Below are 26,585 nucleotides of genomic sequence, written 5' to 3'. Positions count from 1 at the left end.
TGTTACCAATTTAGGTCAGTTGTACATCTATATATTGCATCCATCTTTGGCATTAACTTAATGTTCAATTTTTCTGCTTTCTTTTCAAAATCTACATTTCCATGTCTTACCTTCCCTTCCTATCTCTCTCTTCTTCCGTCCTATTTCCTTGGTCTGGCATCTCTTTCCTTCCTTTCTCTCCCTCCTTCCTTTCCCCTGGTCTGGCATCTATCTTCTTCCCTTCCCCCATGCCCTGGCATCTCTCCCTCCCCCTCCATAGTTTGATATCTCCTTTCCTTCCCTTCCTCCCATGAATTTGGCATCTCTTGTTCTTCTCCTCTCCCTTGTCTTCCTTCTCCTTCCTTCCCTCTCTTTCCCCAATTGGGTGCAGCAGCAGCAACAGAAGCAGCATTTCCCTTCCCCCCTTTCCTGTGCAGCAGCAGCAGCATTTCTCTTCCCCTTTCCCTCCCTCTCCCTTTCCAGCAGCAGCAGCAGCAGCATTTCCCTAGGGTCCCCCTTTCCTATGCAGCAGAAGCATTTCTCTTTCCCCTCCCCTTCTGTTCTCTTCCTTGTGGAGCAGCAGCGTGTCTGGCCAGCTCAGTTGATCGTTCTGTTCAAAGCCGCGGGTGGCGGCTCCTCGCGAGATCCGCACCTGCGTCTGAAGCCTCTCTGATGTTGTGACGTCAGAGAGGCTTCTGATACAGGAGTGGATAGCACGAGGAGCTGCCAACACGTGGCTTTGAACGGAACAATCGACTGAACCAGCCAGACACGCTGCTGCTCCAAAAGGAAGGGAAGGGGGAAGAGAAATGCTGTTTTGATTGTGTCCAGACTGCGGGCTGCAAAATAGCACCTGGAGAGCCGCATGCGGCCCGCGTGTTTGAGACCGCTGTGCTACATGATATACTTAGGCACTCCAACTTACACCAGCCATTGATTTGATGTAAGTGATCACACCTAAGTTTTGGCACACCAAAGCAGCTTCGTGCTTCTATTTTTTAACAGGTTGGGTATGCCCTAACGCTGTTGTAAAATTGGCCTTAAGTGCAACTGTTTATGGCACATACATTTAACCACCACTTTACAGAACTGCACCCAAAAGGAGCAGGGATGCAGGGTTCTTGTTTGAACAACAGCTCAGTTTTTGCAGGCTGTGAAAGTGCACAGATATTTTGTCAGGTAGGTGGTGTGGTAGCTTTAGTTAGTGGCTAGCTGCAAGACCTAACAAAATGTGGCACACATAGGTTGCAGATAAGTCGAAGCATTTTATGTATATGCCCAAGAGAAATCGGCCCTGTTTCCTCACAGGTTTTGTATTTCTAATAAAGTCTCTTCTGGTACAGCCTCAGTTTCAGTAACCTGTCCCTTACATGGTTACGCACTTTCTCTAACATAATCACAGCATCATTAGCCTGTTCCAGATATGACTTCATAGTCCAAATATCTAAGGGATAACTGTTCTACCTTGGTAATTTTCAGTTACTTCATACCCAATCTCTGAAATTCCTGGCTTCTTATAACATAGAGTACAAGCATCTGAGCTAGGGCCACTCCTCTAGAGCTCCCCTCGGTGTAGCTAAGCTAGAACAGCTTGGGAAGATCATAGCTTGGGGTCTCCCTGATCTGTTCTGCCAGAGGGCTTTTAACTTCCTACTCCTGGACAGACAGACTAACATACCTATTCTTAAGGTTGCTATACTTTAGTAAGAGAATGTTCCTAAGGAAGCCCTGCCTTGTACCACCCACTCCCTCAGAAGAGAATTATGGAAAATGTACTGCTATTTATTTATTTATTCAATTTTCTGTACCGTTCTCCCAAGGGAGCTCAGAACGGTTTATATAAATTTATTCAGGTACTCAAGCATTTCTCCATATCTGGCCCAGTGGGCTCACAATCTATCTAATGTATCTGGGGAAATGAGGGAATTAAGTGACTTGCCCAGGGTCACAAGGAGCAACATGGGTTTGAACCCACAACCTCAGGGTGCTGAGGTTTTACTTGTTATTGGATAAGGTAGGACATCCCTCCTTCGGGCACACCTAAGGATGAGGACTATCTGAATTCAAGTAAGCATGGGATAAGCACAGAAGATCTTTAAGAGAGAAGGGATTTTACAGCTTAGTAATTGGTATTGAAGAATAGACTGGATAGGCCATATAGAGCCCGATATTGAACGCTATTTAGATGGCTGGGGATGGCTACTGGGTGACTACATAGTATTTAGCTGGCTCTCTGCTGATATTCAGTAAGGGTTAGCTGGCTATCTCACTCTGAATGTCTTAGTCTCTGGATTGGACGGTGACTGGCTATGTCACTGCCAACATTCAGTAGCTTGCCGGCTAAGTTTGGTGACCAAAGATAATCACCTAAAAGGATGGTATATCTTTGGCCGTTGAGACTTAACCAGCCAGCCAAAAATAGACTGGAAATTTAATGCCGGTGGCCGGATATGGCACCAGCATTAAATTTCCATGATTGTCGCATACTGCGGGAGATCGCTGACAATCTCACGTGATCTGAATATGAGCCAGATTGTGATTATCTGCCATTTTCTAGTGCAATAGATATGTCATTCTGGACAGTAGGGTATTAGCTCCATGCTCGTGAGCCATGCAGAAGAAATCCACTCCAAATTTTCATCTCCTCCTCCTACCAAGGGTTCTGCTGACCCCTTCAGTTTTTCCTTCTTCACGCAAGCCAGAAGATGATTTTCTGATCTGCTCCTTATATTTCTTTATTATTTTTGGTATTTTTCACAGTTATTAGTGCACCAAAACTCCCCAGTTCAGGGGAGAACTCTGCTTGCATGGAGAAGAAACAGAATTGAGTCTGCATTCAGCGGGTTAATCCCTTAGGGATCTGTGTGGCCAGCCTGCAGAGATCTTTGTGGAGCTCGGAGTCCTTACCTTAGTACCTTAGTTCACCTACTGAATTGCAGGGTCTTGAGTGCAGGCTGGAGGCATCTGTAGGGGACTCAGCAGGGCTCCTTAGGGTGCCAGCTGTGATTTTGCCTCCCCCCTTCACATGCATGGTTTTGAAGGAGGGTCGAGCCTCTCCTTTGATCCCTAGGGCTGAGTAACCATTGGGTGGCCTGTCTGCTGGGAGAAAATCCCTTCCAGAGCCCTGGAACAGCAGCGGACCTAGGAACAAGAACATGGAGGCCATGGAGCCCAAGAGACATAAGGTAGAGTTACCTAGCAGGTTCTCACTACTGCCTAGTAATGCCTTTTCTCCTGAATTCATTAATTTGAGGTGGAGAGCTTATTTGGATAGCCAGGATACTCATATAAAGTCTGGCAGTAATCTAAGGGTCGCACAGGGAAGCTTGGGCTCACAGGGCACATCAATGGCATTGTCAAAATCTGACCAGAATCCTGTAGATCTTTCTGATAGGGATTCAGAAGGTGAAGGGTCAGTCTGTATGCCTTTGCTCTTACAGAGCGAGTCTTCCCTGCTTGGAGATATGGGGTCGCATACAAGATCAAGTACTCGGGATGCAATAGGCTCTCTCAACAAGGGGAAGATTCCACTACACGTTGGCTGTTCAAGCCTTCGGCACTAATAAAGATTATTACTGACTCCCTGCAGGAATTCCAGTTAGACTTCCAGCTCCTTGTACTCTGTGCTCTTTCCTCAGTGGAGTGAAAGCACAGCCCATGTCATTTTCCCGTCATCCTGATATGAGTGTGTTAGTCATGGAGCACTGGGATGCTCCTGAGGGCTCTGTAAAGATAGCCAAAACAATGTCTAGGCTGTGTCCTATGGCACAGGAGTGTCAGCAGATGTTCACTCAGCCTAAGGTAGATTCATTGGTGGCTTAGGTAGCCAAGCACACATCCCTGCCAATTGAGGGAGATGTAGTATTAATGGATACGCTGGATTGCAGAGTGGATGTAGTCCTAAAATGGCAGTTTGAAGTTTTGGCTTTAGGATTCAAAGTAGCTGCAGCAGTCTCATTTGTGACATGCACTTGTCATTCCAAGATGTGTGTGCTTAACCTGGCAGAGAGCAAGCCTCTTTGCCCCAGCTTATGCTAGCAGGGGAGAATTATGTGGCCGATGCTGTCTTCAACATCATAAGAGTCATGAGCAAAGTCTCGGCTTATTCCATTTCAGCCCGCAGAATGCTCTGGATCAGGCAATGGGTGGGAGCTTCCATTTCTAAGGCTACCCTCAGCAGACTCCCTTTGAAAGGACAAATATTAAACTTTAAACTTTAAATGTTGTTCAGAAATGGTCTGGATGACCTAATGGCCAGCATGGCAGATCACCAACCCAAATCTCTGCCCGACTGCAGACCATGAGCCTCTAGAGGTTCTGTGTAGTCTAATGTTTGTAATTCTAGGTGCTTTTGACAGTATTCAGGAGGAGACTCAGCTCAGAAATCCTGTCAGGGATCATGGCAGCCAAGCCTCTGGTCCTTGTCCAGCTTCACCCTCCAAGTAAGCACTATGGTGCCGAAGCCAAAGCCTTCCTCCTGAGAATAGATGGATGGCTTTTGGTGTATGTAGAAGCCTGGGTGCAGATCTCGTCAGACTGCTGGATGCTGGAAATCATTCGAGGAGGGTACAAGCTCAAGTTTGCCCATCCCTTAATAGACTGGTTTGTGAACTCCCCGGTGGGGCGCCCAGAAAAGGCATGCAGAGTCTTAGCAATAGTATAGAGACTGGTAGAAATTCAGACCACAGTACCAGTGCTACCAGAAGAATCGGGCTCAGACAGATTCTCTATATATGTTTATGTTTATTATCATTTTTTATACCACATCACTATATTACAGACCTCAGCGGTTTACATTCTAAATTATATCAAATACAGACTCAGCAGTTTACATTCTAAATTATATTAAATATAGTGGTTTACATTCTAAATTATATTCCATATAGAAGAAAAATTAATTCATAAAGAGAGATGAAGAAAAGAAGTGTACTGTAGATAAAGACAAGGTAACTACAAAATGCATCATCAAGGCACAAACAAAGAAGCATCAAAAAAGCATACTTCATAATGCCCAAGACAGGCTCAGAAGAATGGAGACCCAGCCTAGATCTTACACACGTCAATGAAGCCCTGAAGATTCCATGCTCTTGCATGGAGACAGTGCCGTCAGTAAGTGCAGTGGTAGCTCCAGGGGAATTTCTAGATTCCCCAAACTTGATGGAAGCCTAACTGCACATTCTTATATTTCAGAAGCTCAGGAGGTTCCTGAGAGTCCAAATGCTAGAGAGCCGTTATCAGTTCTCGGCACTCCCTGTTGGCCTGGCAAAATCACCCTGCACGTTCACCAAGGTGATGGTAGTGGTAGCAACACATCTCCAAAGGGCAGGATTTAAAGTGCATCCATACCTGGATGACTGGTTGATCAGACCTTCATCATTCTTGGAAGTAGAACAGGTAATGACTCAAGTCGTCCAGGTCTTACAGAGCTTAGGCTGGATTGTAAATTGTCGAAAGAGCCAACTGGTTCCATCTCAATCGTTGGAATACCTGGGAGTTCTATTCAACACGGCAGAAGTCCGTATCTATCTTCCAGAGGCACTCAGATTTCAGATATGATGGCCAAGCCAGCTCCGTCAGCGTGGCACTATTTCCAAGTGCTAGGCTCTATGGCAGCCATTATAGATGTGGTTCCATGGGCGAAGGCTCACATGTGGCCTCTCCAGAGTGCACTACTGTTGCGGTGGTCCCAATAATCAGACTCCCTTCAAATGACACTCCCATGGTCTCCGGATTCCTGCAGCAGTATGAGTTGGTGGCTTTATCCACAGTCATTATTAGGGGGCATGCCCCTCAGAATAGAATCGTAGATGATTCTCACAATGGATGCCAGCCTATTCAGCTAGGGAAGCCATTGCAATGGTCACCCAATCCAGGGGAACTGGTTGGCCTGTCAGAGAAAATGATCCATCAACAGACAGGAGCATCAGGCCATTTGATTGGCATTGCAGAAGCTGGAGAAAAGGCTGGAAGAACAGGCCAAGTGAGGGAGATGTCTCCAAGTCTTCTTGGACAATGCTACAGTGGTGGCATATGTCAATCACCAAGGAGGCTCCAAGAGTGCGCAGCTGAGCCTGAAGGTTCACTTATTGTTCCAGTGGGCAATTATACCTGCAGGAGATCTTCGTGGTGCATGTAGCAGAAGTGGACAATGTCCAGGCCAATTACCTCAGCTGGCAGGCCTTAGACCCAGGAGAATGGGTATTATTTACAGCAGCATTCCAGTCCATCATTCTTCGATGGAGTTGGCCAACTTTCGATCTAAGGCTATGGTGAGGAACAAGAAGGTGGACCATTTCTTCAGTCAAAGATCCAAGCCTGGAAGTGAAGGCCTGGACACCATAGTCCAGCCTTGACCAAAGTGCAAGCTCTTGTATATAGCCCATGATAGGACAGATTCTCCACAGACTAGCAAACCACACAGAGAGAGTGGTCCTTATGGCTCCAGATTGGCCACGCAGACTGTGGTATGTGGATTTAGTCTGTCTTCAGAGAGACAAAGGTCTTGGACTAGGTTCAGCCCAATCTTCTTTCCAAGGGACCAGTTGTCATAGAAGATCTGGATCACTTTGGTCTTATGGTATAGCTCTTGAGTGCGCAGTGTTAGAGCACAAAGGATGCAAAGAGGTAGTCATTACTATTTTTATTAGAGCCAAGAAGCCTGTGACAGTCTCTGCTTCCGCTAAGGCATGGGAGACTTTTCAGCATTGGTGCACAAAAGAAAAGGTGGTTCCATTAAGTGTTCCAATCTCAGTGGTGCTGGCTTTCTCAACCGGCGGGGCTGTCGTGTTCAAAGCCTGAGAACTGAAAGTGCCACTGGTTTCTCATCCAGACTTAGCCAGATTCCTAAAAGGGGCGCTTAGGCTCAAATCACCAGTAAAACAGCCATTTCGTTCATACAATCTTAATGTGGTTCTACATGACCTCAGGCTCCATGTGAGCCTATTCAAGAGTCATCCATGACAGAACTTACTTTCAATACCATTCTCCTCATGGCTATTACTTCAGTGAGAAGAGTCCCAGAGCTGCAGGCACTGTCATACAGGGAACCCTTCCTCAAGATCACAAAGGTGGGAGTTTCCCTATGCACTGTCCAGTCCTTTTTGCTGAAGCTCATTTCATTATTTCATGTCAATCAAAAAGGAAGATTGTCAGCATTCTAGACCACAAGATCAAAGAAAAAGGATCAAACTCTGAGAAAGCTGGATGCAAGGAGAGTCCTCCTGTGTTATCTAGAGGTCACCAATAAGTTCCAACTGTCTGACCATCTCTTTGTGCTCAACAGTCACTAGATGCAGTAGACCGGCATCCCAGGCTGCCAGTTCAAGATAAATTTGCATGGCCATCTTGTTAGCATATATTGCCTATGGCAAGCAATCACTAGTCTCCTTGGAAATGCATTTGACCAGATGTGTGGTTTCTCCATGGGCGGAAGTTCAGGCGATTTTGGCCAAGGAAATTTGTAGGGCAGTGACCTGGTCCACACTGCATACATTTTCCAAGTTTTATAGAGTGTTCGTGGCAGCATGGGAGGACACCGTCTGTGGGTCCTCAGTGTTACGAGCAGGTGTAGAGGTCCCGCCCTAGATTTCTGGAACTGCTTTTGTACATCCTTTCTGTCCAGAATGACACACTTATTGCACTAGAAAAAGAAATTAGGTTCTTACCTTACTAATATCTTTTCTAGGAGATAGGTGTATCATTCGGGTGCCCTGCCCTGTTAGTTATTTCTCTGCCTGCCTACTCTCTCAATTAGATGGTATAAGTCAAAGCTAAGATTTTGAACTCAGTCAGCCCTCAAGGGTATGAAGAATAATGTATTGCTATAGCACATTAGGGAATGTTTGAACTCCATAAATGTTTCTGATTTGTATGGTTATTCCAAAGTTTGGATTGTTCTATTGCAACGTTTATCATGTTTGTTATACTTTCAGAGCAGAACAGCACTGCATTTTGGAAAGTCTCCCTGTACCCCTCCTTCTTATGTGTATCTGTATAGGGCTATCGCTGCAGATGGCAGCAGAGCCCTCAGCAGAAGGAAGAGGATTTGAATACCTGGAGTGGATTCCTTCTGCAAGGCTCACATCTACTAGAAAAGATATTAGCAAGGTAAGAACCTAATCTCTTTTTCTTTGTTTCAGTGTTTCTATATATTGTTTTCAAGGCACCTGTAATGAAATATGCATGAGAAAGCTTTGCATAGACCAGATCTCCAATATATATAAATCTATCCTCTGCATGTTCATTAGGGTTATCCTGAAAACCATACTAGGTTTGTATTCTTCCAGGACCGGGTTGGGAACCATTGGAATAAGGTGTCATCCGTTGCTACTATGTTTATTTCTGAATAGAAATGAGAAAAATTCCTCCTATAAACAACAAATACACTGGGAGATCACCATTGAGAATGAATATCAAAAATTAAATAATAATAATTAATTAATTAATTAATTAATTAAATTTTAGTGATGGGTCCTCAGTTTACACAACTAACAATCAGGGCCAGCCTGTAATACGGAGTTGAGAGAGTGTAACATCCCTGGACGTATTGTGAATTTTGTGAAAAATGTGCAAAAACACAAAATATTCATCAATTATAAACTCTCCAGTGTATTGTGCGCAATGAAATGCTACAAAATCCTAAATGGTAATGTTCAACTTCCAAAATTATGTCCTCCTTCAATGTTGAATCAATGTAGAAAATATGTCTAACTTTAAAGAACAAAAAAGTACTTATCTCACTATTACTGACAGTCCATTTATTCCTGACACAATATTGTCCAGGCCAGTCAGATTGAAAAGCTCTATGGGGCTCTGTTTCAGAGGATCTCAGCCTCCTTCGTCTAGAGCTGAAGCATAGACTTCTCCGATTCAGAAGAGAACTACGATGTAACAAGTTGATTTCCAAAAGAAAATGGCGGTTCGGCCCTTGGGTTAAGTTTTTCCTTTCATTGGGTTAAGTTTTTTGTTCAAATATTTCTAAATAGAAACATGAAAATGTTTATTGTCCTAAAACTGAATGGAAATATTGGGTTGAGCTTTGAGTGAAAACTTCAATTCTGTCCTTTATCTCTTCTGCAAATGTTCAAAATTTGCATCTCCCAAAAACAGTTCATAGTCTTAAGCGCGCAAGACTGATGCGTGCCGACAAACAAACGCCAACAATTCAGCGCAGGACTTCATCACGCCAAAGAAAAACCTTCTTTTAAAGGGTTCCGACAGGGGTCTTGGTGGGGAACACCCCCCTCCACTCTACTTAATAGTGATCGCGCTGGCATTGGGAGGGTTGTAACCCCACATTATACTGTAAATTTAACTTTTTCTCAGTTTTTTAGGGAAACAATTAAATTTTCAGTATAATGTGGGGGGTTACACCCCCCACACCGCCCAATGCTAGCACGATCCCTATTAAGTAGAGTGGGGGAGTTCCCCCCCACACTCCCCGTCGGAGCACTTTAAAAGAAGGTTTTACTTCGGCACGATGAAGTTCTGCGCTGAATTGTCGGCACTCGTTTGTCGGTGCGCGTCTGTCTCGCACGCTTAAGACTCGTCACTCCCAAAAACATTCAGAATACTTTTTACAGGTGTATTGAGATTTTGTTTGACACCAATGGGTAGTGCATCTGTGTGTATTTTCTTGTTCTGAAATTTACCATGCTCATTAAAACATTCTGCAGTGAACACAACTTGCGACCTTATCTTATCCATGCCAAAGATTTACAGAGCAGATAACTAGAGAGTCACTGTACTTTGTGCACATCTGCAGGCAGTCCGTGGGTGGTTCCAAGCAGAGCTGTAGAGTTGCTTCAGGTCACTGATGGATGTCCACAGCTTGATAAAAGATCTACAGCTTTTTGGCTATCTGTACTGTACACTTCCTGCAGCTAGGATAAGCAGAGTGGGAGACTGAGCCAGTTTGATTTTTTTATTCTTGGCACGAACAGATATTTTTAAGCATAATACTTTTCTCATAAAGAACACACAGAGAGACAGAGATTCCACTCTAAGAATGCTTGAATAATCCTGTATAAGTATTATTCACTTTACTCTTGGGTCAATCTGACCTTGAAGAACTGGATGTTAGTATGATTATACCCTTAGAAATTAATGTTGCAACAAGTTTACAAATGCCATCAGAACAAAAAATCCAATACTATCTGAAAAAGTATTCCTTCTCTTGGTACCTATTTGACACCTGTCTGCTCTATTTCAAGTTTATTATTTGATATACCGCCTAGCATTACATCTAAGCGATTTACAATAAATTTAATAAAAACATATCTGATAAACAGGGGATTAAAAGATAACATTATTGGCACACACAATTTTCCAACTCTCACTCTCATTCTGATAAATTCCACACAACACCACCTACATTGGAGGGTGGGGCTTTTTCCCTCATCGCATGACATATGGGGTGATCAATTCAGGATCAACCACAGATTCTTCCAGGGGCTGATCAATGCGGTATTCATGCTGATGCTGCAGACGTTGCTGGGGAGGTTTCCCACTGTGCTGGGGAATGGGGAGCTCTGAGTAATGGGCAGGCAGTGGTTCTGTGAAGAAGTATAGGTGCAACAAGGCTTCTGTGGCCCGGATCCTCTGTTTGGATGGGTATACTAGGAAGCGCTTGAGCAGGTCCAGGGCTGGAAGGGCTGGAAGAGATGCATCTGGTACAATATGTTCCAGTGATATATGTGGGTTCTCCTTGAAGGAGATCTTCTTGTAATCGGAGAGTTCTGTGATTTCCGGTCAGATCTTCTCATTGGGGGTGCCTAGGATACACAGCACAGTTGTTCAATATCATTCTCTCCAGGGAAGAGGGGCAAATTATTGAGTAGCTCCCCAGAGATGCAACCTACTGCCCAAAGGTCCACACCTTCATCATACTTCTGGGCACCATACAGAAGCTTAGTGGCTTGGTACCATCTAATGGCCACCTGATGGCTATACAGACGGTTGGTCGCCTTCATTGGAGAACACTCTCGCAAGTCCAAAGTCTGCAATCTTCAAATGTTCTGTGGAGCTGATGAGGAGGTTGGCAGGTTTTTAGTCTCGGTGCATGATGGAGTTCCCATGGTAGAATGCCATGCCCTTCAGCAGCATCTGTATATAACCTTTGACCTGACACTCTTGTCAGTGGCTACTTCGAATTGCGCAGGACCTCTGAAAGGTCAGATAACATGTACTCAAAGACCAGCACAAAACCTGTGCCATAGGGGAAACACTTCCTTTAGCTTTACCACATACTGATTGTCTTCTGTCTCTTGAAGTGCTTTGATTTCTCACAGGGCCTGATTAGGGATGCCATCTTCCAGTTTCCTCAAGACTACTTTCTTGAGGACTACAGTCTCCCCTGTCTTGATGTGCTTTGCCTTGAAGACAATTCCATGTGTTCTTTCACCAATCCAGCCCAAAATACTGTACTGGTCCAGGATGCCAGTCCACGGTTGCCTGACAACAGCGACGCTTTAATTAGGGAAGTCTCTGAAAATATTTTAATCATTAAGGTACATGTTTAATAATGTTTAGTTTGTTTTTTCCCTGGGGATATCAGACATTATTTTAACACCCATTTTTAAGAATACAACCAGAAACTGAAATGAGATCAGTAATTACAGGCCTTGATTCAACTGCTAACAAAAATGATGGAAGGAAAGCAGCTGAACAGCTTAGCGAATACTTGGTGCAATTTTTAAAATTAATCTTACAAAACACCAATATGCAACCACCCAGAACAGCCCAGCCATGATACAGAATGAAACAACAATAATGTGTTTGGCCCATGCCCTCCTCCCCCCAGTAACCAAGTCACATAAACCCCCCTCCCCCATTGACACAAATTAATCCCACCCTCCCAAGAGTCACTGCTTTTTATAAATAGATATCCAGAACAAGATGGTGTCGAGGATGGACGCCTGAGCAAGTTGCACTATTCGCTTATCTTTTCTCTCGTGCTTCTCGACGGATCCTTTGTTTGGCATCTAACCGACAATTTACCCTCCTGGTGTCTAACCGACTATTTATCCTCCTGGTCTGATCGGCAACCGCCCGCTCACACACCATGGCAGAGAACCGAAACCAAAGCACCGCGGAGGCCTCCGCCATCTACAGCAACATTGCTCCCCACTTGAACGCTGCCGTCTACAGTAGCATTGCTCTCCGCCCGAACGCAGTCGCGGAGCAGAAGGACCAAAACAGAGGCTAGAAGGACCGATCATGCACCCAAGCGCCACAACGACCGTGCACCCAAGCGCCACAGCGGAAAGTCGAACCAGGGAGCACTGCGGAGGATACTGCCACCTTCGGCGGCATCGATCTCCACCAGAGAACCATCGTGAAAGAGAAAGAGGGGACTGAGGCAACGGCCCCTGCCCACCGCGGAAGAGAAAGAGGGGACTGAGACAATGGCCCCTGCCCATCACCTCGGAGACGAAACCCAACCCGCAGGAGGCCCGATTCGATGTTGCAGGAGCAGCATCGGAACGTCTCCACAGTGCAGGATTCATCTACATGACCAAACCATCTTGAATTTGTACTTTATTTTATCTACCTATTTATTTACTTTTTTCTGTCACCTGCATCACAATTTCTTTCTATCACCTGCATCTAAAATTTTTATCACCTGCATCTCTTGATCCTGCCACCTTCTCCCTTCAGCGGACCGAGACAGGACTCGGGCGTGGGAGAGCACTCCGTCCCCTCCCACCACTGCTAGTCACTAAGCCTGTTGGAAGGCCCAGCAACTCAAGTTTGAACACTTCCTGTCTTCCCTGACCCCGCAACCCTCTTCCATTGACTAGCCCATTTTCAATCCTCCTCCTCCCCCCTTCTGATCTACTCCCCTCCCCCGTCTCCCTCCTCTCCCCCCTACTTCTCTCCTTGCTGTTTGCAACTCTATGATCAATTTGATATGTAACCACTTGTAATTACTCTCTCCTTGCTGTTTGCAACTCTATGATCAATTTGATATGTAACCACTTGTAATCTCTGTCTAACTAATGTGAACCGCCTAGAACTCTTCGGGGTATGGCAGTATCAGTGGCGTTCCAAGGGGGGGGGGGCAATCCGCCCCGGGTGCGAGCCCTGAGGGAGTGCTCCGGCGTCCGTTCCCCCCCCCCCCCGACGTCTGGTTCTTCCTCTCTGGCCTCCCCGCACCATTAAGAGTACCGAAGCAGCCTGCAGCAAGATCGCGATTTCAGCGATCTTGCGCTGCTTCATGCTGTCCTCCGCCGCGGTACCGCCCCCCTCCACTGATGTCAGAGGAGGGGGGCGGGTCCGCGGTGGAGGACAGCACAAGCAGCTCAAGATCGCCGACATCGCAATCTTGCTGCAGGTTGCTTCTACTCTAAATGGTGCGGGGAGGCCAGAGGGGAAGAACCGGACGTCTGGATGGGGGTTGGGAGGGGGGGGCAAGCGGTCCTTCGGGGTGGGGCGGGCAGGTGGGCCTTCAGGGGGAGATGCAGGCCTTAAAGGGAGGGGGGACAAGCCTTCATGGGGTGACAGGCTTTTGGGGGAGGGGACAGGCAGGCAGGCCTTCAAGGGGGGGACAGGCAGGAAGGCCTTTAAGGGGGGGACAGGCCTTCAAGGAGGTGCAGGCCTTCGGGGGGGGGTGCAGGCCTTCAAGGGGAGGGACAAGCCTTAAAGGGGGGGGACAAGCCTTCATGGGGGGAGACAGGCTTTCAGGGGGGGACAGGCAGGCAGGCCTTCAAGGTGGGAAAGGCAGGCAGGCCTTTAAGGGGGGGACAGGCCTACAAGGGGGTGGGACAGGCCTTCAAGGGGGTGCAGGCCGTCGGGGGGATGCAGGCCTTCAAAAGGGTGCAGGCCTTGGGGGGGGTGAAGGCCTTCTTGGGGGGTGCAGCCTTCGGGGGGTGCAGGCCTTCAAGGGGGGTGCAGGCCTTAAAGGGGGGGGACAGGCTTTCGGGGGGGACAGGCAGGCAGGCCTTCAAGGGGGGGACAGGCCTTCAAGGGGGGTGCAGGCCTTCAAGGGGGGGGAACAGGCCTTTGGGGGGGACCCTGGTGTAGAAGTACACAGAGGGAAGTGGGTGTTCAAAGAGATGTGCATATGCCAGACTTTGGGGGGGAAGAAATAATGTGTCTGAAAATAGAGGAGAGGGAGAGAGATGATGGACCATGGGATTTAGGGAGGGAAGGAACAGAAAGGGAGAGAAATTGGACACAAGGGATGGTTTGGAGTAGGGATAGAGATACTGGATAGGAGGGTAATTGGGAAAAGAAAGGGAGAGATGGTGGGCCCTGGGGTGGTGGGGAAGGAGGGAGAGATGCCGGATGAAAGGGTAGTTAAGAAAAGGTGACTCTGTGGAGGGAGATGAAAAAAAGGAAAGATACAAGACTTCTTGGGGAGGGAAGGGAAATGGAAAGGGAGGACAGAGATGGCAGATGGATGGTTAGCATGAAGAAAGAAGGAGACCCTGGCAAGCAAGTTATCAGAAGACAACCAGAGCCTGGGACTAACAAGATTTGAAAAATAACCAGACAACAAAAGGTAGAAAAATTAATTTTATTTTCTGTTTTGTGATTACAATATGTCAGATTTGAAATGTGTATCCTGCCAGAGCTGGTGTTAGACCGCAAACGTGAGCTAGGATTTAACAGAGAGAGGAAAAGTCCTTTTTGTTTGCCATCATAGCCAGAAATACTATAAACCTAAAAATACAAGACAAAACAACCAACCCATACATGGATTTACTAGCCTGTCAACTTTCAAGCACATCACTCAAAGGAACACTAACTTGCATACTTTGCTACATAACCCCAAATAACTGGAACACGGCAAAACCAATATTTGAAGAATTTATATATCGAAACTCACTAACGACAACCTACAACTTAATCCTAGGAGACCTCAACCTCCACCTCGAAAACCAATCCTGCAAACTATCATACCTCGAGGCCTTAACATACAAAATCCTAGATCCTCAAACCACACACGAAAAAGGACACCAACTCGACATCGCAGCCTACATGTCCCAACAACCCATACAACCAGAGATCCAAACGGAAAATAGAACCGTTCCCTCTGGTCGGATCACTACACATATTCCTTCGAAATCAATTGGACCAATAACAAAAACACTCCAATTACTCAAAAATAACTTACAGCTCACACAAACATATCGATCCCTCCATATTCTGGACAAAAACAGACACCATAATCCAAGACTACACACCCAAAGACTTCATCTCACAATGGAACCATCTAAGTACAACAACCCTGGACGAACTAGCCCCAGAAAAACCCAAAACCAAAATCCACAGAAAATCAAACAAGTGGTTTGACAACGAACTACTCTTACTCAAAAGGCAATGCAGACAACTTGAAAGAAAATGGAGAAAAAGCAGCCAAGAATCCACAAAAATAGCATGGAGAATAATGAACCAAAAATACAAACAAAATCTGAAAGAAAAAAGAAAGACATACTACTCATAGCAAATAGGAGAAGGCCCCCAAGACACAAAAAGCTATTCCAGCTACTAAAAGATCTCACAGACACCACACCCTACCTAGCCAACAACAACTCCCCCCTCCCCCCCCCGCCCTAGGCCACCCTCTTAGCCACATACTTCAAAAACAAGATCGCAAACATCGGAGCCACGTTCAATGGAATTCCCACTCACATAGAAGAGACCTCATATCCCCCCACAGAGAAAGAATTGCAGCAGACAGAACCTGGTCCCACTTCTCACCCAAACAATGGTCAGACTTCAACAAACTTTATAATAAATACAGCCACGCAGTATGTGACCTTAACCACTGCCCCCCATACCTACTTAAAGCCTCAAGCACACTATTCCGCTCCCTGTTCCTACAAAGGATACAATCTTTACTCACAGATGGACATTTCCCACAAGACTTCAGCGAAATCATCATAACTCCGATACTAAAAGACCCCAACCATCCAACAGACCAACCATCCAATTACAGACCCATAGCCTCAATCCTATTGTACGTCAAGCTGATGGAAGGCCTCGTAGCTAAAACCTTAACCTCATACCTAGAAAACCACATCTTACTCCACACCATACAATCTGGCTTCAGAACGAACTACAACACTGAGACCCCACTAGGAACACTAATAGAAACAGCGAGACAACATCTCTGTACAGGCAAGAAAATTCTGCTCATACAACTAGACCTCTCTGCAGCCTTCGACCTGGTAGACCATGACATCCTCCTCCAAACACTAGACTCCATAGGAATCTCAGGCAAGGTACTCTCATGGTTTAAAGGCTTCCTACAATCCAGAACCTACAGAGTTAAAACAAATAAAGAAAAATCAGAACCATGGTCCAACCCCTGTGGAGTTCCCCAGGGATCACCCCTATCTCCCACATTATTCAACCTATACATAGCCTCCCTCAGCTCCTGCCTAGACAAACATGACATAACCTCATACAGCTATGTAGATGACATCACCATTCTCCTCCCCTTCGACTATCCAGAGCCCACCATGACAGGCACAATACACAGAACTCTCAAAACAGAAGCAACATGGATGACAGAACACAAACTAAAACTTAACTCTGACAAAACAAACTTCATTCTCCTAGAAAACAGCAAAACTCCAACCTTAACAAACCTAGTAATAAACTCAATCTCATACCCCATTCAACCCACACTAAAACTTCTTGGAGTACTGATTGACAGAAATTGTACCATGCAACCACAAATCAACAAAGTAATAAAAGCATCATGAGACTATGGGAAACCTAAGACAAATCTGAAAATTTTTCAACAGGAAACAATTCCAACTTTTGGTACAATCTCTTATCCTTGGACTAATAGACTACTGCAACATACTATACCTCCCCTGCCCAACGACCATGATAAAGTAACTACAAAAAATACAAAATACAGCCCTAAGACTCATCTATTCATTGAAAATATATGTCCACATCACAGAAGCATACCACGACTCACACTGGCTTCCAATACAAGCAAGAGTACACTTCAAATTCTACTGCCTACTATTCAAAGCTATTAATGGAGAAAGCCCAACCTACTTGAACAACTGACTAACTCAATCCACCTCAACCAAACACAGGAGAACCCACTCACTATTCACACACCCGCCAACCAAAAACATCAAACGAAGAAAACTATATGACAACCTAATGACCACCAAAGCAGCAAAACTAGATAGACAAATCACCAATCTACTGTCTTCGGCCACAGACTACAAAACCTTCAAAAAAGAAACTAAAACCCTACTCTTCAAAAAATACATAAAACCTATTTAACATGACCAGTTCCTTCCCAAACTCCACCTACCACACTTTCTACCCTTATCAAATCAAAAATGTTTCTAATTACCCAACATGTATCACCTTAAGTTCTCGACAATTCTTATGTAATCCACCTAATTATCTTGTAACCTCCTGACAACTCTTATGTAATCCGCCTTGAACCGCAAGGTAATGGCGGAATAGAAATCACTAATGTAATGTAATGTATTTCCCATTTAACTTTATTCCCCAAACCCTTATTCAGCCAGGCTGCAGTAAAGGCCTCCTCGTATGAGCACCATATTCCTCAAGTACTCTTTCAAGGGGCCTAGGAAATAGTATATGTGTCTTCCAAAAACTTGGCCAGAACTCTTCTAGTTGCTGAATAGCACATATTTAATTGGCCAGAATTGCACATTTTACCTAGACAAATTCATATTACTGTTGGCTTTCTTATTTATTTATTTAGATTTTTATCCCATCCTCCTAGGAGTTCAGAACGGCCTACAAGCAAACATTCACAGTGGAGTACATTTGGACAATACAAGGACTATACAGCAATTTAAGTACAGGTTAAGAATGGACTATACAGCAATTTAAGTAGAAGTTTAGAATGGAGAAGAGAGGGGGGGGTTAATGGGGGTGAGGATTAGTCCTGTGGGTGAATTTTAGTTGAAGAGTAGGGTCTTTACCGATTTCCGGAAGGTCATCAATGAGTTCTGTAATCTGATTTGTGGGGGGGGGGGGAGGGAGTTGGTTCCAGAGTTGGGGGATGAAGTGGCTGTAGGAGTGTTTGCGGGCAGTTTCTGACAGGAGGACTTTCCTGGGGGGATGCATAGGCGTTTCTCCTTTTCTGAACGGAGGGAGTGGTTGGGGGTGTACAGGGTTAGCTTGGATTTTATGTAGGTAGGGGTGATGGCGTAAATTCTTTTATGCGCTTTTACCAGGGCCTTGAATGCGCAGCGTTGGTTAATTGGAAGCCAGTGCTCAGCATGGAGGGCTGGGGAGATGGGATCATGGTAGTTGATGTTGTGTAGGAGGCAGATTGCTGCATTTTGTACCCGCTGGAGGCACTTGAGATCTTTTTTGGCTACTCCATTAAATAGGGAGTTGCAGTAATCCATCTTGGAGAGGACATAGGCGTAGACGAGTTGGGCTAGGTCGGGTGTGGAGATGTAGGGTTTGATCCTTCTCAGTTGGAGGAGGAAGTAGAAGGAGGTAGAGACTACTTGAGATATGTGGGTGGACAGGGACAGGTGGCCGTGTAATGTTACTCCTAGGCTGCGTACTTGATCTGCTGCAGTTAGTAAGGTGGAGTTCCATGTAGTGTTGGGCATGTACTATATTAAAATTGGGCATGTTGGGCGTGTGCTATATTAAAATTAATATCCATGCTATTTCACCACTGTACAACAAAGCCTGATAATTGATCATTTCCACACATTACCATAATTTTGCACCACTTTTTTTTTAATATAAGTCATTTTTCAAATTACCACATTATATCACAAACTATATCATTGATCCACAATACTGAGCCTTCATTAACTTTCATATATTTTATTCAGAGGACTCCTGAGGAAGGCTAAGTGCAAAAACATGTTGGGTCCTAATCTAATCTAATCTTCTATTTATGAGTTGCAGGACAAGGAAGAGGCACTGTGGATCAATTTGGAAAGAAGGAATGGTATATATATTTACATTGATACAGGCCTCTTTCACAGACGGAAGAAGTGGACAGAGATTTAATAGCAGACATTCAGAATATATCTAAAAAAGGGGAAGTTTTAATAATAGATGATTTTATCATGCCAGATGTTGATTGGGGTATCCCTATTGCAGGGTCTTCTAGAAGAAGGGAGATCCTGGATCTTCTACAAGGAGAACTGTTCCAGCAGTTGGTAATGGAATCCACGCAGGATGGGGTCATAGTGGACTTAGTACTTACAAATGGGGAAAGTGTTTCTGATGTTATAGTGCACAGGTGTCAAAGTCGGTCCTCGAATGAAAGGAGTGCATGCAAATAGATCTCATGCATATTCATTGGAGAAATCCTGAAAACCCAAATGGATTGCAGCCCTCGAGAACCGACTTTGACACCTGTGCACTATAACATCAGAAACACTTTGACACCCCTGTTATAGTGGGTGATCATCTGGCATCCAGTGATCACTGTATGGTATGATTTAATATTAAGATGGGTATAGAGAGGGATCATTCAAAAGTATAGGTTCTAAACTTTTAAAAAATGAACTTTGTTTAAATGGGGAATTACATTAAGGAATTGTCTGGATGGGAATGTCTGGAAGGAGCAGAAATGCAGTGGGCAAAACTGAAAGTAGTTATTGTAAGAGCGACTAACCTTTTTCTGAGGCAAGTAAGTAAGAGGAAAAGAAGGCCACTTTGGTTCTCAAAAGTAATAGCTGAGAAGGTAAGGAATAAAAGGATAGCTTTCATAAACTACAAAAGATCGCAGAAAGATGAAGACAGGCAAAAATATCTGGAAAAGTTAAGAGAGGCTGGTCAAGTAATCAGGAAAGCAAAGATACAAATGGAAGAAAAAATAGCTGACACGGTAAAATGGGGATACAAGATATTTTCTACATATATTAGTGTGACAGGGCTAGGGGGTAAGCCTAGTGCTGGCAACCTGGCTCCTGCCCCAGGTGCCAGAATAGTGCTCTTTGGAGGTCCACTTTGGAATAAGCACAGAGGAAAAAAAACTATCCACCAATAATTCCCACACATGAGCAGACCGTCTGCTTTCTCTGCAGATGTTTTGCGTATGCATTTTGTGTTCGGGTTTGTTTTTTTTATTGCTGTTTTGTTTGTTTTTTTGACGCATGCCGACTCTCCTGCTCTCCCCTTCCAGCCCTGCTCTTGCCGCCCAGACTCTCCTGCTCTCTGACGCCTTCCCTGCAGTGCAAGCCCACGGGTTTAAAGCGGGGCTGCACTGCGGCGTGCAGCCCCACTTTAAACCCACGGGCTCGCATTGCAGGGAAGGCAGCAGAGAGAGTCACACTTCCTGCCTTCTCTTTGTTTTCCAGCACCCTTTTATTGTTTTGAAATTGGCTCCAAAGCAGAGCTCAAGGCAGAGAGCAGAGCAGGGACAGGAGCCGCACGATTCCCCTGGTGCTGCAAACCTCTTCCTACACAGCAAGATCGGGGCAGAGAGCAGGGCAATGGAGCAGGGGAGTCAGCAGAGACCTGTGCAACTGGTCCCCAGCAGTCACTCCTATTCTTGATTGGACAGCCCAATCGGTGTCCCAAATTTGTTTGGTGAATCGCATCCCTGCCTACTTTGTATGCGTTTCCCCTCATTTGCATGCATGGATTTGAAGCGGATCGCAGGAGAGGTTTGTGAATCGGGCTGGAAGGAAATCTGATCGCTAAGGGGTCACAAACTGATCGGTACGCGATCGGTTTGCTTAGTGAATCTAGCCCCATGTGTTTACAGTACCCGGGAGGAGGTAGGAGAATTGCCAGGAGAAGGAAAAAGGGGAAGAGGCGCAAGAGTGGAATGCTAGGTCAGATGCTTTCTCGAGGAAGGGGTTATAAGGGAGAAACATGCTCTGGGGAGGGGGGGTAATGGAGAGAGAGAGGGATGCTTGATCAGGGGAGGGAGATAGGGAAGAAAGAGATGCTTGCTCCGGGGAAGGGGTTATTTTGTAGTTCTTTTTTGTCAGCTGTATCACATGTTATGCGAAGATTTTTATTCTGGTACCATATTAAATACTGGTTTTTTTCTAATAAAAGAAGTATCAATATATAATTTCGGTTTTATTACAAACTGGGGATTTTATTACAAAATGGAGAATTTGAAGTAGAGAGACTGGTGGTACACAGGTATGGAGTGGGGAAGATTTGTTAGAGAGTGTTATATAAGGCTTGGAATAGGTGTGCTTTTGAGAGAGATGTAGGCTAGTGAGGACGGATGTCACTGATACACACTGGTAAGCAGTGTTGCAATCCCATGAGGGAAAATACTTGGTGGTTCTCCTTCAGCTCATTTGGATCCCAAATGGCCCCTGTTCAAAAATTAATGAAGACCACTGACCTAACCTCTATATGGGAAGGGTTGTAGGATAAAAATAAAAAAACATTGAAGGCTAGGCATGATGATGGATCCCTATTGAAAGACAAGAGAAATGCCTTATGAAATAGAAATGTACTATGCTATCAGCTTTTTAATCTAATACATTGAACTTGAAGCAGAGATTGATTCCTGCTGAACTTCTCAGTCTGCTTAAGGCCCTGTATGAGAGGAAACTGGAAGGAATTTAAGCACAAAATTTGCTCAGCCTCCGCTTTTCTTGAGACTGTAGGTTGCCATGGAGCTGCTGGTGTCTTCTGAATTTCTTTTGTATTACTTGGGATTGTTTTTCCATATGCTGTGGGCCTAGGGAAGACACTGCAGGGACATAACAAGTGACTGCTTTCTTTTATTTATTTCCATTTGATTACATGCTCTCTAAAGAAAGCCCATAGCAGGTTGCAATAAAGCATGACAGTATAGTCATACACAATTCAAAAGACTAATCAACATTTCTACCCAAATGCTATTAAAAAAACAATTCCATTAAACTTTGTACAGTATTTAAATAATAGGCTTAGACTGGATTGAGGCATAAACTACTGCCTAGGGCACAGATTGGAGAGGTACCAAATAACTAACCCCCCCCCCCCCCCAAAAAAAAAAAAGCGCCTGAGCTCACTTGTTTCAGAGTCATATATTCAAATCTCCTCTTCCTACTGCTCTCTGTTCCTGCCTGAGGGGTCCTTTTTAGTAAGCTGCAGTAAGCACTGTGTACTTACCACCGGAAGAGTTGAGATATCCTGTAGTACAGATTTTTTTTTTGGATGTGCCCATGCTACCCATGAGCTAAAAGTTAAAATGTATTTTTTAGCTTTGGGGCAAGTCTGGTGGTAGAGACTAGAGCAGAGGTGGGCAACTCCGGTCCTCGAGGGCCAGAATCCAGTCGGGTTTTCAGGATTTCCCCAATGAATATGCATGAGATCTATTTGCATGCACTGCTTTCAATGCATATTCATTGGGGAAATCCTGAAAACCAGAGTTGCCCTCCCCTGGACTAGAGTGGGTGTGTTCTGCACTAATCAGTTGGCATATGCTTACCATGTGAGCCCTTAGGGCCAGATTCTATAAACGGTGCCTAAATTGCAGCTGCCTAGTGACGCCTACGTTCGGGATCCGCACCTAATTTTTATTTTTAACTGGCATGGTAATTGACCATGCCAGTTTTCAGCCAATCAAAAAAAAAAACAAAAACCACCCCATTAATTAAACAATTTAAGAGTTCAGCGCCAAACTCTCGAGGAACGCAGAGAGAGGGGAGACCTAATAGAGACGTTCAAATATGTTACTGGCCATATTGAGGTAGAAGAAGACATCTTTTTCCTTACAGGACCTACGGCAACAAGAGGGCACCTGTTAAAAATCAAGGGTGGGAGATTTCATGGTGACACTAGGAAGTATTTCTTTACTGAAAGGGTGGTTGATCATTGGAATGATCTTCCTCTTCATGTAATTGAGGCCAGCAACGTGCTCAATTTTAAGAAAAAATGAGATAAACATGTGGGTTCATTTCGAGGAAGTGCTTAGGGGGGAGGGTTCTTAGAGTGGGCAGATTTGTTGGGCCGATGGCCCTTTTCTGCCGTCATTTTCTATGTTTCTATGTAAACTCTTAGGACACCTAGCAATGCCTAAATGGAAGCACCATTCCACATCTATGGACGCCTATGTTAAAAAGTAGGCATGGTTATGGGCGAAGAATAGGTATGGTTGATTTAGTCATCTGACATAAATGCCATAAAATTAGGTGTGTGAAAAGCTGGCCTAATGGACCTATGTCTAGGACGCCTAGCGATGCCCGTCTGCTTAGGCACCACTAGGTGTGATTCTATTAACAGTGCTGTTTTTTTTATTGACAACCGTAGTGAGTGGCGCCTATAATGTAGGCACCACTTAGCACCGTTTATAGAATCTGGCCCTTACTGCCTACATAATGGGTGGTGGTAGGGGCTCAAGAGCTAATGGCCACGCATTACTACGACTACTATTAATTATTTCTATAGCGCTACCAGACGCATGTAGCGCTGCACTGAGTCACAAAAGAGTAAGAAAACAGTCCTTGCTCGAAAGAGCTTACAATCTAAACAGGTAATACAGACACTCAGATATGTATGAAAATATGCAAACTAAAGTACTTGTATTGAAACACTTAGAAGATATCTTAGGATCAAAAATGGGTGTTTAGTTTTTCAAAGAAAATCATATCCACTTTATAACCATTTTTTTTTTTTTTTACTATAATTAATACAGGTTTCAGTTGAAATGGTAATAGGGAAAGGGATTGGGACTTGTATACCGCCTTTTTATAGTTTACAACCACACTCAGAGCGTTTTCCCTATCTATCCCAGTGAGCTCACAATTTATCTAATGTACCTGGGGCAGTAGAGGATTAAGTGACTTGTCCAGGGTCACAAGGAGCAGCACGGGCTAGAATTCATTATGGTGACATTAGTTATTATTAAAGCTGCTTTGCTATTGGTTAGATTCTCAGTGCTAGGTCACACAATGGTTTACTTTCCTCAACCATTTATCTCATTTTCAGAAATATAATTAAGGTATCTGTCTACTGCCTCTTTCACCTGCAAAATTAAAAAACAAAGAAACAATCAGAAAGGCACTTAGGGCAGATTCACTAAGCAAACCGATCGTGTAGCGATCGGTTTGCGACCACTTAACTATCAAATTTCCATCTGACCTGATTCACTCACCTCCCCTGCGATCCGCTTCGAATTCATGCATGCAAATCACTAAATTTAAAATAAAATTCATGCATGTAAATTAGACAGTGACCCAATTTACTACCCAAAATTTCAGATCCGATTGGGCTGGCCACTCAACCCAAGCGACTGCTGGAGACCAGTTGAAAACGTCTTTTCGACTCTCCAGTTCCATAGAAGCCCTGCTCTGCCCTGTGTCTCCTGCCTGCTCGCCCCGATCTTCCAGCCCTGCTTTCTGCCCTGAGCTCCTACTCTCAGCTGCCTTCCGTGCAGTGTGAGCCCGCGAGTTTAAAGCGGTGCTGCACACTGCAGTGCAGCCCTGCTTTAAACCTGCTGGCTTGCACTGCACAGAAGGCGGCAGAGAGCAGGAGAGTCTGGGCGGCAAGATTGCCTGGAAGGGGGGAGCATGAGAGCCACTACACCCGACTAGTCCACCCATGGTGGGGCCAGGTCAGGCCAGCCAGACCCACCCCCTCCCTCCTTACCTTTAAAAACGTTGGGAGCAAGAGGGGTGCCCGTTCCCTTCTGCTTCATAGGCCGACTAACCTCCCCCCCCCCCGACTGGCACCCCGCCTGACATGGAACGCCTGACCCGACCCCCAAAGTAGGGAGCAGGAGGGGTGCTCGGTCCCTCCTGCTCCTAGGCCTCCCACCACCACCCCCGCCCCACCCCTGGTCAGCCCAGGCGGTCAGGCCCGGCCCTCCCACCCCGGTACTTTTTCAATTGTTGGGAGCAGGAGGGATGCCCGGTCCCTCCTGCTCCTTGAGGCAGGCTCCCATCTTCAGGAGCAGGAAAGGTGCCCGGACCCTCTTCCTGCTCCTACACTGTTGAAAATCTTCGGGAGGAGGAGGAAAGTCCTCTTCCTCCTGTTCTCCGGCCAGCCGCCGTCCCAATAGGGCTTAGGGCCCGCCCCGGCACATCATTTGATGCACGGGAGAGGCCTAAGGCACTGATTGGCTGAGGCGCCTCAGGCTCCTCGCTTTGGAGGGTCTGGGGCACCTCAGCTAATCAGGGACTTCCTTAAGGAGGGGTCTAGGGAAGTCCCTCCTCTATCAGCAGAGCGGCAGGGATTCCCCAAAGCCGCGATTCTTGGGCACCAGTTACAGAATTGTGGCTTTAGGGAGTTCCTGTCGCTCAGCTGATTTTGGAGGGGGAAATTCTCCTGCCACAATCAGCTGAGAATGACCGCGGCAGGGAACCCCAGTACCAGACCTCAAAACATCTGGCAGGAGAGAGGCCCACTCCCTCCTGCCGGTGCCCCCACCCCCGCTAACATCCCTTGGCAGGAGGGATTAGGTATCCCTCCTGCCGGTAGCCCCCCACCCCCCCGAAACATCCCCAGCAGGAGAAATGCCCAATCCCTCCTGCCGGCAGCCCCTCGAACATCCCCAGCAGGAAGGATGCCCAATCCCTCCTGCCAGCCGTCCCCACTAACACCCCTACCCCTCTGAAACCCACCTGGACCCTTCTCCGTACATTTTAGTGGAAGGCTGGCCAGAGAGATGCTCACTTCCTCTGGCCAGCAGGCTCGCCTCTTCCAAATGGCAGGCCTTCCCCTTCCCGGTGCATCCTGGGATGCACCGGGGAGGAGCATAAGGCACTGATTGGGCCAGGTACCTAAGCCCCTCCCATGGGAGTGGCCTTAGAGATATGGCCAATCGGAGTCTTAGGCCACTCCCAGTTCATCCCAGAATGCACTGGGAAGGAGGCGTAATCCCCTCCTATGGTAGGGACCTTAGGCACCTGGTCCAATCAGAGCCTTAGGCCCCTCCCTGGTACATCCCAGGATGAACCGGGAATGGGAAAGCCCACCATTCTGAAGAGGCGGGTCTGCCTACCAGGAAGTGAGTATCCCTCTGGCTAGCCTTCCACTAAGATATGGAGAAGGGTCCGTGTGGGTTTCGGGGGGTGGGGGGTGTTAGTGGGGGGTGCTGGCAGGAGGGATTGGGCATCCTTCCTGCCAGGGATGTTCGGGGTGGCTACCAGCAGGGACTCCCTAAAGTCGAGAATCTGTAACTGGTGCCCAGAACTTGCAAATTTTGTATGATTTATGATTTGTCTAGACAAAAATGAGGTAGTCCTGGGGTATTCCCATGGCATTACAATATAGTACATACAAAGCTTATTAACTGCTTTATCCCAGAGAGGTCCAATGTGGTCTACAAAATAAGAAACCTGTTGAATATTGGGCTAGATAGACAAACTGTTTGAAAACCTACCCCATTACTACTAAAAGAAATCAGTAGTGATTGTGCCAATTCTGTATTTTGACCTGAGTTTCTATGAATTGACATACAAAGACCCTTGTTTATACCTGATGTCACAGCATTACCTGTTTGTTTTTTGCCCTCTGGGCTTTCAGCTCAGTGGGAACCAGGGTTGGGATATAGTACTATTTGCCTTCCTTCTCCCGTCCCCTCCCCTTCCCATTTACAAAGTCTCATCATTGCAGTGGCTGCCTAGACTAGGTTCCATAGCCCTGGACTTTTTCCAGAACCCTGCAATCAGGTACCTGAAATCCAGCTACTGAGCTGATGACTGCAACCCCCCAGG

The 26,585-nt window shown here is 45.8% G+C and overlaps 1 protein-coding gene and 1 pseudogene across 3 annotated transcripts in view; one reads left to right on the top strand and one right to left on the bottom strand.

Annotated features, from left to right (window-relative positions):
• The window catches only part of LOC117368313 (dual specificity testis-specific protein kinase 1-like), a 174,495-nt gene that overhangs the window by 131,101 nt on the left and 16,809 nt on the right, over positions 1-26,585 (top strand). The window lies entirely within an intron of this gene.
• On the bottom strand, positions 10,375-26,256 carry LOC117367881 (annotated as a pseudogene).

The sequence above is a fragment of the Geotrypetes seraphini genome, chromosome 10 (assembly GCF_902459505.1).
Source record: "Geotrypetes seraphini chromosome 10, aGeoSer1.1, whole genome shotgun sequence".
Classification (NCBI taxonomy): domain Eukaryota; kingdom Metazoa; phylum Chordata; class Amphibia; order Gymnophiona; family Dermophiidae; genus Geotrypetes; species Geotrypetes seraphini.
This window is presented reverse-complemented; position numbering and strand designations above follow the sequence as displayed.